The sequence below is a fragment of the Meleagris gallopavo genome, chromosome 5 (assembly GCF_905368555.1).
Source record: "Meleagris gallopavo chromosome 5, MGAL_WU_HG_1.1, whole genome shotgun sequence".
NCBI lineage: Eukaryota > Metazoa > Chordata > Aves > Galliformes > Phasianidae > Meleagris > Meleagris gallopavo.
Window position 1 is genome coordinate 33,713,071 of NC_139408.1, and position 17,495 is coordinate 33,730,565.

The 17,495-nt window shown below is 34.0% G+C and overlaps 1 protein-coding gene across 4 annotated transcripts in view; it reads left to right on the forward strand.

Moving 5' to 3' along the window:
• Window positions 1-17,319, forward strand: part of LOC116216677 (uncharacterized) — a 201,823-nt gene extending 184,504 nt beyond the window's left edge. For 2 of the 4 annotated variants that reach the window (XR_014883615.1, XR_014883616.1), the window contains one exon: window positions 14,060-17,281. The gene's annotated coding sequence lies outside the window, so the exon portion shown is untranslated. Of the gene's footprint in view, window positions 1-14,059 lie in introns of all 4 variants that reach the window. The other 2 variants (XR_014883617.1, XM_085225144.1) reach the window with 2 other exon arrangements.
• Window positions 17,320-17,495: the final 176 nt, after the last annotated feature.

Genomic DNA, 17,495 nt, shown 5'->3' on the forward strand with positions numbered 1-17,495 from the left:
GTCTACATAGGTTTGAAGTTTAAACTCTTCCTGTTGAATAAACACACTTACAATTTTGTGACAGCTTGTGATGGAGAAAATCACAGTATAATAGCTTTCAGGATACAATATTTTGGAGAGGGAACTTAGAGAAAGTACTTAACACTGTGTGACCTAACAGCATGAAATAAATCCCTTTGAGACCAATTAAGCTTTCTTTCAAGGATCAAACATTATCTAAGTTGTGTCTTGTTTGCTTGGTTTTTATGTGTATGTCTTTTTTAAAAGATTTAGTTTTAAAAATTTGGTGTTATGTGATGTGTGCTCAAAACATGAGATATTTTTAGTAATGAGTAATCTGATATGTATCAGTAAAAGGTCAACATCACGAGCAGAGTCTGAAAGAAAGTCTAGTGAAGTCTATAGACAGAATCCATACAATTCAGTGACTTTTGTTTCAGTCCATTCATAAATGATTCCAGGCTACATTATGCAGTTTGTATAGACCGTTTTGCTAAGATCTACAGTACATGATACTGTATTTTTGCTAAATTATGTCCTACATTTGCAGTCTTTTCTATGAGATGCTGTAAAAAGAGGATAAGGTGGAACTGATGATGCAGTTTGGCCACAGAAACCTGGTTACTGAGGTTCTGGGCTTATTTTAATAGCATTTATTGTATTATGGCCTAATAGACCTTCTTTGGGGAAGATAAACAAAATTTTTTCAATTGTATTTGCATTAATTTTTGTATTTATCTGTTACTTTCAGCCTCTTCCTCCAGAAATGCACTATGCAGAAAGCTGGTGGAACGGTGCTATCATAGTTCAAAGACTGAAACTTTGTCCAAAGAAAATGTACTGGCAGACTATTAAGATGTGTTATCTTCACATCTATTTCCTTCAAGAATTTTACTATTGTTTGACTTTTATGTGAGAACTTTAGAGAACAAAAAACAATGACAGAAAGACTACATCCAGATAAATATCACAATTTATACACAAAATTCCTCAATGAACAATTCAGGTTTTCCTACATTTCTCTGTAAGTAGTTTGCACAGTATTAAACTTAAGATATGGTAATCGTCCTCCTGTCAGAAGAAGTCAAAGCACCATACCCATTAATTCCCTTTTGAATGCTCTCAGGAATCCAGGACTGGCAATCTCCTGCAAAAAGCAAGAATAAGTATTCCAAGATAAAATTTCAAAAACAAGCAGGAAAGATATTTTAAGGTTTCCTTTATGTCGTTCTTACTCTTCCTTGGTGCTCAGCATCATGAAAATTTGGCCCCAAGTCATAGAGATTTTAGGCAACAGTTTCCCCATGTTAAATTTTAAAAGTAGTTGCCATAGCAACTGCCAGACACAGCATATGGTGTGTCTGTTACCTCCAAGATAACAGAGCAGTTTCTAAAGAATTTTCTTTACAATATGTTATGAACCTTTGTACTTTTTACAATTTTTTAGAGTACAGTATAAGGTACTGTTGTTCCCTGACATTCTCTTCAAGTTGAATGCTCATTTTGTAACTCTCTCTCATATTGGGCAAATATTTCCCTCTTTTCCTTCTCTTTTTATTCTCCCTGTATTCAACAAAACATGTAAGATTAAACTGGAGAAGAACAGACATATATTAAGCTTTACCTAAAGATTTTATCTAGTTAGAATACTACCTTACTGTCACAGTGACAATCCAAAAGACAAAAATATGAAAAAAGGCAAATGCAGAAGATGAAAGAAATCTTAGTAAAATCTTTAAAAACAGGTCCTGGGCAGACAGGCATTTTGCAGAATCTGCAGTCTTCAAACCACTGACTCTTATACTTGCCCGACTTCTTATCAGTAATGAAAAATTACTATCTGTGCAAAGTGACTTTAAACAAGGGGTTTATACAACCAGTCACCTATTGTTTGGTAGGTAGCACCATTCCCCTCGAATAGCAAAGAATATTGCAATCCCTTTTCCAACATGACTTGCCCGTAATGTTTAGCTCTCAGAAAGAAAACCCCTAGGACAGTTTGCAAGTGGGATTGCACAACCTATCTTTCTCCATGTCAGTCAGAAGACCCCACTATCCAGAATGGCTTCCAAGAGCTAAGAATCTCAGTGCCAGCACTGCTTTGTAGAATCACATGCAGTTTCTTGAGATAAGGAAAATAGGTCTTTATTCCTTCTTATGCCCTTTTGTGGTTGTATAGGCTGAGACAGGATTAGAAGAATAGTTACTAGGATACATAATAATGTTCTGTTCTGTAATTCTTTGTCCCTTGAGTCCTTCATTCTAACAACTTTCTACCATTAAGGCACATTCTGAACAAATCTCCAAAAAATTAAAACATAAAACTCTACCAAAATGGGATATATGACTGCACATTTAATTCTCCCCCTTGAGGAGAAGCTAAGAAAGAGAACGAATCACTCATTATACACTTAGCTTAATGCACAACTACAAGGTGATGACACTACCCTCATGAAGATAAATGCTAACAGATAAAAGAATCAAATATTTTAAAGGGGACTTGGTATTTATTTGTTTGTTTGTTTGTTTGTTTATGAAGAAAAGAGGGATCATTCCATAATTGGTATTGCATGAAATTACCTTCAAGAAATATCTGGCCAAACTGTTTTGCAAATAAATGTTTCTTTTCAATTAAAAGGTTGTATGTTTTGTTGCAGCAATTAACAGTATAGATACATTCTCAGAAATCCCCTTTTGCTCCCTATGTCAGCAAAGGTCACAAAAGAGCATGGCAGATGGTTCTCTTTTTGGGTATGTTTGATTTGCAGTAAAGGTTGAAATGACTGTGCTGTGGGAAATACAAGATATTTTTGCTGTCTAAAAGAAATTGGTGACAGCATTTCAATTCCTTCTAATAACAGTTAAAGTTAACTAATAATCACAGTTACATGAAAAACAATGGTAGTAACTTCAGGTTTTAGCTCCTAAATGGCTTATAACAGAAAGAGAAGGAAGGTCACACGTGAGTTTCACCTCATTTTAGTCATATGCTATAAATTTATTTATCTAGGGCATTTAAGAAATAAAAATAACTTAGCTTACTGTCTCCTGACTGATTGGAGGATGGTAAGGAACTATGACATAAATAGTAAATTATGTGTATATTGTGTATAAAGTTATAATGAACTGAAACTTCTATAACATAGGAAGGTAGTGTTTTCATACACTATGTATCATTTATGCTGCAGATCACGAGTTGAGGTCAACTTGATACTCATCAGTGTAGTTTCTCTTGAACTGTTTTTCATAGTTTCTTATGTCTTAGTTTTCCTTTTAGCCTACATAGAGATAGTAATTATTTTTCTGTAAAAGAAATAAAGCTTCTAGGAAGCATAGAATAAAATGCTCCAAACTCCTGAAATCATCAGAAGCATAAGACTGTATAGACTATTTACAAAACCTAGCTATCTCAGCGTGTGTTACTGCAAGCTATGGCAAGCAGGATTCACAGTACAAATTGAAGATTAAGTCAGCAAGAAACTACTATAGAGTGAACAAGTCCACTGTGAGAACGGTAATGGTGGAGAGTTGAAAACACGCTTTCCAGATCATATAAGCACAAGGGCATTAGCAACTATGCAGTCTCTGCCCAATATGCAGAAGTAATTGAAAAGATTACATTCCATAAAGTAATATTCTTCACAAGACTTTTGAGAAATGATCTATGAGAACTAACATCCTGTAAAACCTCCTAGCTTATGGATGGTACTATCTTGTTGCATTACACGTAGATTTGACACTAGAGACTCTACAAACTGCTAAAGGACTTCTCTCTTACTCAGATACTGATTTCACGTAAAACATCTTTCCACTTAATCCTGAATTTTTCTAATTTGTACAGGCCATATGATGTACAAAATGAGGCTGAAAGAAGCAGGTTCAGACAGTCTTGGAAAGAATAAGCAAAGGGGAGGTCTTATTTCTGTTTTCAGCTACCTAATAGAAGAGTATGGAAGAACAGAGTCAGAATCTTCTCAGGGTGCTCAATAATATAATGAGAGGTGGTGGGCAGAAATTGCAACATGGAAAATTCCATTTAGGTGTTAGGAAAAATATTTATATCGTAGTCAAACAAAGGAAAAGATTGGAAGTTGTGGCATCACCACCATTCAAGATTCAGACAAATAACCTATTTTAGTCAGTGTAGCTTTGAGTGGGACCAGATGACCGCAGGAGATCTCTTCCAACCTAAATTATTTGGTGATTCTGAAAGTATAAGCAACTCCAGTTTAGGAAAGTATCAGAAGGTGGTGTTTGTCATTGAGGAAACTAATAGAAAATCTGAGCAAAACCGAGAGAATAAGTGAAAGGATGAGATTTATCAAAAAGTAGTTTGTGCCAGAGAGAATTTGCTACTGTTCCCTTTGGGATATATTCTTTCTGCGTTGGCATGGAGCACATTGATTCAATAGAGTTATATCTCACAAAAAAAAAAAAAAAGAAGATAGCACATAATCGACTCTGAACATGAACCTACCAACACAAAACAACTCATCAGTATCACTTATTCTATTTTGGGAAACAAAGCCCAATATGATTTTTTTTAAGCACCTCCATAATTAAGTGTAAGTGAAGCATATCACTACAGCATATTAGTGACTCCGTGTAAACATATTTTCCTCCTGAATGGTTATAAACAGGCAAGCCATAACCTCATTTTCAAGTTTTTTTTCCACACTATAAATTCATTTTTCTCTTTGCAAAATGTCACTTTCTTTCCAGCAGGTTAATCCCAGGAGGTCTGGTAACTACAATTACTCCATTTAAATATTCCACATATCTGTCAAGACTCAAAAGAATTCTGTGGTGTCAGTTTAAATATAAATATATATAATTCTAGTTAATAATCATCACTTCAAGTCTGTTATGAAAACTGTATTACTCATTCAAAGTGTGTGTGATGTTGTGTACATATGTAGCATTTGTTGCAGCACTTTCATTGATTTATTGGTTAGAAAAACAACCATACTAACTACAAAACATCAATGATCTCATACAGAAAACAATGCTCTTTGAAGGTAAACTTGTCAATAAGTTCTTGTTCTAATTATTTAAGAAAAAAGCACCAGAAATTATTTAGCTTTTCATACAAAGAAAGTTGAAAATATACATAATACTGTAAAAGCAACCTCTAGGTAAACATACATGATGCTTTTCATCTCTTTATCATTTTCATCTAACTCAAATATTTTCATTTGATGATGTTTAGAACTTTCTTTTTTTGTTGGTAGGGTTTCAGAAAGTTTGGGAAGTTGACAATTTTCTGACATCTAAATATCCTGAAACGCTACCATGGGGGGAAAAAAAAAAAAAAAAGCATCTTAACAGTTTGGAAACTAACATTGTAATGTCAATCCAAAATAAACTATAGCATTTATTTCCTTTAAGTTGGATGTGCTTGCCATGTCCCTATTTACTAAGCCTGTTAGAATGGCCTTTGCAATAAAGACAAAAGTGTAACTGTTCTTGCAATGAAACTTTCAGTAAGTGGAACAAATATCCTTAAGCCCAGCAAACACAACTAGAACCAACAAATAGTATTTCAAAGCTTTTAATCTCCATGACAACCCACCTCAGATTCTTCAATAAAATGCCACCTTAAATGCACGCAAACATACTGAATTATGAACACCTACTATGTGTTCGTAAATATCACCAATGCTGTGGATCTTAAAACCATACGTAATACCACTGATTTCTGTCTCGTGGAAAACTAGTCAGTCAGCACTCTAGCTAAAAACTTCATTTGTATTTTTCTGTTTATATTAACTATTGAATAACCAAAAAGCAAAAAGAGATATATACAGAATGTGGCTCAAATGTATAAGGACATACATTGAGTTTTGAAATGTACTGGGGGAAGTATCTGAACCATAAGTAAATAGGAATTATTTTGAAAACATGTATTACAATCACAAATTGCATGGCAGAATTATTCACAGTGTATTTTGTGTATCAGAAAGGAAATAGCTGATTTAAATATTACAAGCAGAGTTCTCAGTAAGTTGTATGAGTAAAGATACAATTATTGATAAGAGTCATGTATCGATGTAAACGTGGCTCATATCTAATATTGGAAAAATCACAATTATTGTTTAAAAAACTGTCCAAGTGCAAAGTACAATTTAAGCCACCACAGGAAATTGGGGAATTACAGAGATCTGCCTACAGAAAGAGAGAGAGACTCACTGCCATTTGTGCAGTTTGTAATATTGCATTCATGAAATTCACTATCTGCATTGAGCAGATCTCTTCTCACTTCCTTCTCCCAGGATGTCTCAAAGGGTAGCTTAGCCATTAACATTAATTTTGGAAAAAGCATTTTTGTCTCCACACACTAGAAGAAAACCAAAAACCTGAAGAAGATTTCAGTCATAGTATTACCTTTCCCTGTAGTCTATCAGGCTATGCACCCTGTTTCCTACAAATATGCTCATGATAACACATTTTATCCTAATTTGAAATGTCAGCACACAGATCAAAAAAGCATAGAACAGCTCAAGTAGGAAGGGACCTCTAAAGATCATCAAGTACAACCTGATGGGAAAAGGAGCCTAGATGAGGTTATCTAGGACCATGTCCAGATGGTATGGGACTCCTGTGAATCACAAGTAGCTGCCTCATCAGCCTGGAAGCATAGATGAAAAATACAGTAAGGAGATTAGTGAAGCACCACCAGATTTCTTTTGTGATAGACATGAACAGAAATTCTCATCATTGTCCTTCTTGTCCATTCCTTCCTACCATCCCTGCACTGACCTGCTACAAAGCACCATACACTTGTTTGCAGAGGAACAAAGCCTCTCTTCAACATATCTGTTCTTGCATGCTAAGTCACAGGAGCTTGGGGATTGAGGGCATATTGAAAGAGCTTAAGAGTTAGAAGACCTATGTACACATGAATGACTCGGCCCTTAAAAGTATCTCAAAAGACACTATGGATTCAGACTAGTTGGCTTGCCTACTATCTGTCTTAAAAGTCTCCAGTGTGACCATCTCCTTTTCTGTGACACTGAAGATCTATCATGCATTCTAAAATGATATTGAATTATGTTCTAAAATAAAGGTAAATTGCATACCTTTCATGGACAAATGCTAAATTAAATTATTTACAAACTTCAGTACGTAAAGTCTGCAGCCATTTTCACTCCAAACCAACAAAATTAACCTGTTTAGATATATTCCTAATAATTCTTTGCACTGCCCTAACCTCTTCTTCATATAATACTTCCACTGCTTGAATAACTTTGGTATGCGTCCTTACTAAGACTGAATGTCATCTGCCTTTTAATTAGACATTTATGCTACTTCTAAATTGGATAAAAAGACAGAAAGTCTAAATGCCATAATTATTTCCCTAAAGAAGGCTTAAAATCTTTTCTGTTAAAGAGTTCCAGAATTACACATGCGTAAATTAGGAGATCCATTGAGCTGCCAAGACCCAATACAGGTACTTGAAAGATCTAGCCATGCAACTCATAATACGTACCTTTATTCTACTGAAATAGTGCAAGTGTTAAACCAACATTTCACATTACAAATCTATATCCATTTTAAAACTACTGCATCATGCAGTTAATTTTCAAGTCAAAAGTACTATTTTCCTAGTATCCTAATGACATTTATAGGGACTATAATTAAATAAACAAAAGATACTTTATTGTGCCTCAATGTCTTGTCCCTGTAAGAATAACAAACTGTACTTCTGCAGAAACATATCTTCCCTTTTGTTTAATTTATCACCTACAGAGAAAAAGTTTTAGGTATCTTTTTATGTCTTATAGATTTAGTCTCTAAACTATATGTAATTATGTTCAATGAAAAAAAGGAAACTATAATGGGAATAGCTTTATTGTCATATTTTTACTAGTGGGTGTGAGAAGTGATTTAACTTACAGGTACTGATTATTTAATTTTATTGACACAGAGAATACAGCCTACCATGACTAGTGAATCATTCAGACTGACAAGAGGAGGTGTAAAAACTCTTCTTTTTTCTATTCTGCCACATTCTTCTAGTTTTACAAAGGAAAAGGCTTTATTCATAGGAGAGGATTAGTAGGCCATTAAAGTTCTTGATAACAGCTACGAATGCATGCATGTCAAATCCATATGGTATAACTCTAAAATTAATTGGATACTGAAACAAACTATTCCAAGAAATGACGGTATCACAATATAGCTGACTCTGAGACTACATATAGTTTAAAAATAATCTTAGTAAACTTTACAGAATTAAAAAAGCTTATATATAAATTGCTTATTCCATTTCATTTGTAAGTATGTGACCTTTTTCAACACAACTGTTGCATAAACTCACTTATTTGTTTAGATGTGAAAAGACACCACAAACTATTAAAGTCTTAGCTATATCATTATGTATGAAAGTAATTGTACTGTGCATTTTTAAACCTATCATCCTACAGTAGTAGTTGATTAAAAGAATGTGAATTCAGTGTGCAAAATAATTGTGCTTTGGACAATACTTGACCAAAAGTAATTAGCAGAATTTAGAGGAATTCTCACTCTGGCTCTCAGAAACCTGAATAGAAAAATTTATCTAAAGATAGGCTTGATTATGACTGCTTCTGTTCTACATTCATATTATAAAGACATAACGGAGCTCAGATTATAGATATAGAACCAAACACAGACTTTGGGCTCAAAATGTCTGTTTTTTTCTTGCATCAGGTTTGGTTATATTTGGCAGTAAAAACAAGATGAAGAAAAACAAGGGAGTAATGGATTCATACAAATCTCTTCAGTTATTTTCAGTATCTCTTTCTTCTGGAAATACTTAAAAATAAGATGAATGTTATCTTGCATCTTTAAAAAGTTATTATTTTTTATAGTTAGAGACAACAATAGATTTTAGAGCTATACTTTTCTCATCTTTTTTCCTAAAATATTTAGATAACGTATATTTTCTGTTTGATTTTCACTATGTAGTATGCATTTCTGAAATTCTTAGCTTAGATTTTCAGCACCATTAATAACTCATTTATTAGTATGAATTAATATTCTAATAAGCAGAGTAAAATAGCCTGAAAGCATTAACTAATGTCCTGTAACAGAAACATTAAGCTTAAGATTACTTTTTTTTTTTGTATTAAAAGAAGAAATAATATTAGAGTTGCATTAGAAAAGATCCAGTATTGAAAGAGTTGTGAACTAGTGATTATATTCACTACATAGTAAAAGAGTTCCCCTTTGAAGTACTGCCACGTTTGTTTTGCCAAAAGTGAAGTGGGTTTCTTCAACAAATCACAGAAAGTCTGTCTGGTACTTCTAATCCCAGAAAAGCAATGTTGTTGAAGGAAAATATTGCTTCCCTTTTTTGTTTGCTACAAAATATAGCCATAATGCATCTGCCTGAAGGGTAAAAATCTCTGAAAATTGATAAATTGAGAATGGTTGTATATTCTGCACAACTTCAGAAGTGGCATGTCAGTAACAGTCCATGGCAAGGGGGCTGCTACATCTAAAATATTCTTCGGTAAAAACGAGTTATATTTAATGGTACAAAAATGGATGAAATTTTTGGCTATGAAAGGAATGAGCTAGACTATTCTACATAATGTATTATGAAAAAAATAATTAGAATTTCCCCTGCGATGACACTTGAAATGAAAATAATCAAAAGAAAGTCTGCAGATCCTGAAACAAGAATCTTTGTGCCTGTATATTTAGCAGAGTTTACTTCCTGACAAATGAGATTTCATAATTGTTGATTTCTGAGTTGTTTTTCTGAACAGTGTATGTTAAGCATAAAATAAAAATTACAGGTATGGTAATTCACCTTATTTATTCATTTATAATTACTAAAAAAGCATGAAATTACTAGAATTGAATTTACTCTTTACAATGACAGACTTGAAGAGAATCGTAAGAATAGTCTAGAGAAAATTTGAGTATTGATAAAGGATGTTGCAAATCTGATAAAGAAATATATTAAAATATTGTGCATCAATTATTAAAAAAATATTTTTAGATGAGGTGAAAAAAATCATAGAATTGTAAAGTCTGAAGAAGAACAGATAATGCAATTATAACAAGATACAGGTGAGCTACTTAAATTACCATATTCCACTTAACAATTCAGTGATCATAATCATTTTACAATTCTATTATATACAGAGCTAGAAAGTAATTTAGAAAATCATTAACTCCATCTAGTGGTGATTTTCTGAAATTTTCACTTATGACTATGGTTCCATAGGGAAGTATGCCCCAAGCTTTGATTCTAATTCATTACACTTCAAGAAACAAGGGAAAAAAACAGCAATTCACTTGATTGATTAATGAAAAGCTTTTTTTTTTTCTTTTCCTCCTGTATTGAAGTAAATTAGTTTAAAAACCTATTCTTTAGAGTTATTAGACTTTATTTAAGGAAACTCATTTGGCATCAACGCCCACATCTCTTCCAAGAATGGTCCTCAAAATATCTCGTAAAGAAAGTCAGCAACACTCCTCAGCTTGGGAAGCTGAGGCAGGGGAAAATTAGACAATTTCAACAAGTGCTAGAATGTGGAAAGAGTCCTGGTCTCCCCAGTTGCTCAGGTCAGTTTTCTCCCCACAGAGAACCAAGACGAGAGTGGCTCCTTCTCCTTTGGTATCTTTGGCTCAGCTAAAGAACAAACTGATGGTGACTGGCAAGCCACAATAACACCACAATTGTTACAATTTAGAGGAGTGAGCCATATAACTACAGCCACCACCTTAGCTGCTAGAAGTAGTTGTGTTTGCATTCTATTGAGACAATATAAACACTCATTAAACTTAAAATCTGCTTATTCAGTCCATACTAGTGTACAATGGAATCAAAGTGGCAGCATGGCATGAAGAAGTTTACACTGCCATTCCCCAGTGATCTACCTTATTCTAAAGAAAATAAACAGGTCAAGTCCCCAGAGCAATAACTGTCATTTTCCAGAAGCCTTTAATCCAGATGAAGTCATTTTGGATATTCTTGTTTATACAACAAAAAAAAAGTACTCATTCTTGTGAAGTTTTAGACACTTGAAAGCAGTAAGTGCCAGGCTGCTGCATGTTTGTACAGGATCTATGACAGGTAAATGAAAACTAGTGATCAAAATGAAATGAAAAAGTGATCAAAAGCAAAAGAGCAAGAGACAAAAGTGATTTTAATATGGTGAAGTTTTGGTCATTGGAGAAACGTGAACATAAAAATGGTTTAATTTTAATTTCTATTTTATTCCTATTTTCTATTGTTCAGGCAACATAATGAATCTCAGGAAGTAGGCCCAATATTCATCTCCAGTTTTTCCAAGATGAGCAAAAAAAAAAGATCAAAAATTCAGTTGTATTCTATGTGAAATCAAATACAGGAAAAAAAAAAAATCCCAGTTATTAACTTAATAGCTAGCAATAAATTGTGGAGAAGTCCATAACCACAAAACAACTATTATGTACTAATACCAATAAACATCATTTCATAAACAAGATGATAAAGACTCACCTCTATCTTCATCTGTCACTACTATCCCAGTCATAATCTGCACAGCCATAGTGTAACTAGGCCACTGATCAAAAGGATTAGAACTATAGTAAGTTGTACTTTCGGACCTTACACTCTTGAATAATCTAAAATTAAAACATTGAAAGCATTCACTGATAAAATTATCCAAAGGTTGTTTTGGGTGAGTCATCTTAACAAATAGACTGCTCTTCTTTAGGATTAATAGTATGTGTCAATAAGAAGTTCACTCTGTTGGTCAGTCACAATTGATTCACAGAATTTGTACAGCCAAGCCCTCTCAAATTTATTTTCCATTGACAAGAATACTAATGAAAATTCATGGGATTGAAGAAATTCTTGACTACTGACAGTCTTTCTCCCAACCTATTCCAGTGCAGTTCTTCCCAGACAAAGTGGCATTCTGCATGATGTACTTATCATACTTGTGGATGAAAAGCATATTTAAGGATAATTCTCCAGACAACAGGAAGAAAGTTGGTAGCCAAACAGTAAAAAAAATGCTGGAATTTCATATGATTACAATCTCTCAGACATTACCAGCTAGAGATGGAAGAAAAATCCATCTTTTTGAATTTTCAAGTGGAGATACAGAATGACTTCAGATTTTCTTGTATGAGCCAACTGCAGGAGATCAGCCATTTGAAATATCCTCTCTTCTATCTGACTTATCATTTGGTACGATTAGTTTTATATGTATTTTGATGTAAACACAAGTTGCAGCTGCACCTCTTTTCTGACTTCCTAAATAAGCTGTAGATCAGCACAGTAAATGCAGAATTTCAAATAAATGAATACTGTATTGTTTTCTGCAAGTTATGCAGCAGAGTTGTAAGAAACACAGGTTTACAAAATGTATTAAAAAGACCAGTACTGAACTTTTCTATTTGCTTTTTAAATTACACTCCTGAGCTGCTGCCCCTACACTGTTCTAATATTGTAGTCTTACAGCTATATATTAGAACCTTCTCCTCTTTCTTCTCCTATCACACTCCTAATTTAGAGAATGAAAAAAATTTAAATGGAAAAAAATAATTCTTAATAGGAGTAACTTTCCAAGCCTTGAGTTTTAGAACTATCAATTTTATAACAGATTTATTTATTTGTAACTGTTTGCGTATTTGAAAAGAATAAGTGTTGTACTCTCTTGATAGTGATCCAAGAAAAGTATATACTCAACAAGTCATCTCCTGCTATTTTTAATCATTTGTCCATCAAAGTTTCAGATCTTGGGCAATTTGCAAAATGAGATAAGTCTAGATAGTGATAGATCATGTTAGTGAGCTTCAGCTCTAAATCTCTGCAGTGAGATAACACTCAGCCAAACTTATTTCCGTTCTTCAAAGAAGATCTTCCTCTATAGAATGAGAAGATAGCAAACTAAACACAGAATGCTCACCTCAGGCTAGCAGAGCTCATAATCATTTAAACAATCAAGATTTGAGGTTATCTAAGCATCTCCGTGCTCAGGCAGAAATACTAAACAGGTTTTAGAACAAAATTCCTGCCACTAAATACAAAACAAACCAGTAAAAACAAACACAAAAATTACCCATATGCCATCAGTGGATAATTGATCCTTAACTGTTGTTAGTTCATCCGGTATTTTCCTTGTATTTATCTATAAACTTAATGCAGCACCGCATTGGCCTTTTCCTCCCAGATTCTTTATTGTGACCAAAATAATAATAATAATAATAACTTCTTGAGACCTTTCTGTCTTTTACTTAGCAGAGAGGTCACTGGGGCCATCACCACCTTTCTTCTGCTTTTGTCTGACTCCAGAACAAATCCATCTTGCTGAAATTCCTATATTAGCATCTAACTCTTTTGAGATGAGGTGTTTGAAATCAACAAAATTGTAGTATGATCTGCGTCCTAGAACTGAGATCTTCATTTATATGTAATTCACAGGCATTTGTGCAGCACACAGAACACTTAAATACTCTTCCCAAAGAGTACAACAACCCTTTCACATGGGAATGGAACCTTGTTTCCATTTTCCTTGTTTGGTTCTCATGAAAACAAAGAACAGTGATCTACAGTTGTCTGAGCAGACAAAATTAGTGCCTGTATCTTCACAATTAAAAACAAATTACTTTTTAAAACTTTTTTTTTTTTTTAATTGACCATCAGGCCAGCTTCCTTTTTGGTGAGTGAAGCTTTGACCTTCTATCCGTAAAAATGTTGAGTGTCTTAACTGTATTCATAGGGAATGGTATTCACAGCATCAATATTAAAGGAAAATATGATTAAGTGAATATTAGGTTAAAGGCATTTGAAGTAAACTGTGATCGTTAACTGCCAGTGACAATTCATAGATGTGTTGCCAGTGTTTCCAATATCTGAAGCTCTTTATAACATTCTCATTAAAGATTAGCAAAAGAATAACAAGTCCAGAGTTCATGCGTTTGTTTGTTTTTTTAACAATCATATCTCCAGTAGGGTTCACCATGAGCTTTTACAACAAATAACATACTATTCAAGTAACTGAAAGGACAAAAACTTTCTTCAAATAAAGCTAGCCATCACCTAAGGTAATCTTTTTTTTTTTACTTTCAGGTTCTTGAGAATTATTTCTTCTGCATCCACTACTACTCCCTTATCTGAGTGTTCTTGGATAGTTGAAGACCTGATTCATGCGGCACTGAAGTGAACTAGAGTACTCACACAATCAGTTTTCTGACTTGCTTAGTTTTTACTTTATGAATTGACTATCGTCTGCCTAAGTGAACTTTCAATTGTTCAGTAGACTTCAGTAGCCTGTTTACTTCTACTACAGTCTACTACTTGTCTACTACTACTACAGTAAACTTAACAAAAAATATAATCCCTTTAAAGAAACATCCCCTGACCTCTTTTAAAATAAGCACTTGATTTAAATGCTCAAAGAAAATGTTCCACGTTCTACTTAATCAATATAGATTAAGTAGATACTTATTATAGATTATAGATACTTGTCTAAGGTTACTTAGGAATTCTATAATCAAGGCTACCTATCTCCAAAATTATATAAATACCTGTAATCAAAAATGAACATCTCAAGAAACTTTAAACAGTTTTAAAGACCTAAGAAATACTGAAATACTTTGACCTTCAAAAACAAAGCAGGAGTAAAGCCCCATTGTATTTTCCTAACTACATTTTTCCTTGAAACCTGTAGAGGGAAATAAATAGAATTATATTGGAGTATCTTAGAGGTCTCTAAAACAAAATTATTTCTCTTTAGAAAAAAAAAAAAATACATGCTTGAATTTTCAATAAACCATGTAAAAATAATTTTTCTCTAAGCTGGGACAATGTTTTTCTGTCCTTTAAAAAACAAGATGCATTCCACTGCTGAAAAGATGTTGTGTCTGGTTGTTTGCATTTTAATCAAATACTTCACAAAGAATCACCATCATTACCCACCGTCTGCAATAAAGAACTCTACAAAATACTTTCTGCAACGCAATGTAACTGACAATTAAATATAACTCAAACACAAAACAAAACATAAACTATTCAAGCAAAACAGAACATTTATACCCACAGGCTAGTGTTTGCTCAGTTGGAATGGGAGATGATAAGTGGAAGTTTTCCTGCCTTCAATTTACAAGATGATAAAGGAGAAACTTAAGCTTCTTTAATTAACCACAAATTTTTGGTCATTGCATGTAGACGTAGTGCAGCACAAGTGCTTTCTCAGCTTCATAAAGGATAAAAGATAAAATGCATATAATCACTTTCACCTTAACACTGCAGTTACTCTCCTAGGGTTTGTCCACTAAATACATCTGTTTTGCCCTTAGCAGAGCACTAGCCATGAGTCACAGTGTTCAGATATATCAAAAGAGATTTAAACTTCTATCTCAGGGAAGAAAAATTATAAGCAATTCAGTTTATGTCCTGTTTGAAAGGTCAAGGAATGGAACAGAGTAGTATTGCATTTATATAGACACATTAAACTTCGTAGAGCGATGCAGGCAGTATTTGAGTTCAGCTGGGTGAACCACATGGTCTCACAGCAGGAGAAGTATCACTCTTAACTGCTGCAGCTCACATACCTGCTTATTATCTGAGCAGCCCAGTACCTGCAGACCTGAAATTGCTGTTTTATGAGGAAATTCCTGCTGTCAAGAGGTGGTATGTTTGAGTTTTAAAAGATACTGAGAACAGTCAGACCTGATTTTAGATCAAAACTTTTAAATAAGGACCGGAAAAATATAACAGGAGAACTAGGGGAAAAAGCAAACAAACAAAACAAAAAAAACAAAAACAGAAACTTGTGTTTGGTGGTAAATAGTGAGCTAATACTTTTCAAAGGGTTACAATGACAGCAAAGGAACTAAGAGAGTCCATAGTAAAAAAAGTTGGCCACTTTTATCCTAAAGCCAATTCAAAAAATAAGGAACTGATTAGATCTTATTTTATTTTTATTAATACCTGTTCATGTGTCCATCTCTCTAAAAACTTAACAAGCAATGCCATGTCTGTGCATCTCCATACATGGGTTGGAGTTCTAGACAGCCTCCATATTTCAAATGTTTAGAGGAGTTTATTTGTCAGAAGTTTACGTCAATATAGAAAAATGTTTGCAACTCCATCATTTAAAAATAACAACAAAAAAAATAATAGAAAACAAAAGAAAAAAAAACACATTTAAATGTCTATTCCTAATAATACAGCAAAAGAAATGGATGTACCTATTACAAAAGATATAGGAAACATAACAACATACTTTCTTCATACAGTAGATCACTATTTAGGACATTTATCCTGAGTGTGGGAGGCTGGGGCTTAACTTTTGACTCTCAAAAGACAAAATAAAAGCTTACCATTTCCACTGGCAATATGCCACTTTCTCACTTCTTTTAAATGTTAGAATAGTCAGGATGTCAGAGAGAGTACAGGAAGAATTACAGTAGGATCAAATTCACAGAGAAGTATGGAATTTGTTCCGGACTTTTCATATAGCAGGAGGATGTGAGATTACTGGATACAGCGGGATAGCCACCATGCTGAGTATTTAGGAAAACTGACACAATTTGTTAAAAAACACTTTGGTGATTTGGTTTGTTGTTGTTGTTGTTGTGTTTGTTTTTGTTTTGTTTTTTTTTTTTTTAGCAAAACAGTCTCTAGTCTTTGTTCTGTTTCACACTGACAGATGCCATTGTTATTTTTCAGATTTATCCACTTTAAGGATACATGCAATAATCAGTTATTCTGGGTATATCTAATTAAAATCTATTCAAAATAAAAGCTTTGGAGAACACAGAAGTATGCTAACCCTAAAGGAGAAAAGATAATGGAGACAATATCAAAGACTAGAAATCTCAGGCTACTAATTGGCCACTGAAGGATCCACTCAGAGCCTTGCAGAGTTCAAGCAAAACTTCTTCAGAACTTTGACTTTCTAACTGGTAAGTGAAAAAGTTGATTTTCACAAGACTACTAGGAGTTAAAAAAAAACAAAGCAGACTTTTATGGGATATTTTAGAGTGCTTGTGTGATTCTGAAAAATGCATTATGATATATTTTGGGAAAAGGCCAAAGCTAGGGAAAGGGTATGATGTAGGTACATTGAGGATAACTGAGAGGAAGTGGGACGATGGGAACCAACTGCATGAAAACAAGTGGCTGGTCAGCAGCCATCTTGCCAAGTTCTCTGCTCAATCGCTTCAGCCTCTCTTATTAAGCTCTACTTCTTACCTGTCCTTGAGTAAGTTCTTTGTGTGTGTGTGGCTAGCAAACTTCAAGCCAGGGAAGCTTATGAAGAGGATAGGGAACACGATGAGTGCATACAGCTTAGGTCTGAGGGTCAAGAACTACACAGACTCCAGGTTTGACAGTTAAGTTACTAGGGAGAATATAAATTTGGACAGACTGCTTAGGATCGTGGGATAAGATGGGCCATCTGCTAGCTGCTTTAAGTCTAATTAGCCACTGTTTAAGAAAAGGATCAGGCCACATCTGTTGGTCACATCTGTGCAGCTGCAGCGTGTATTGTATGTATGTG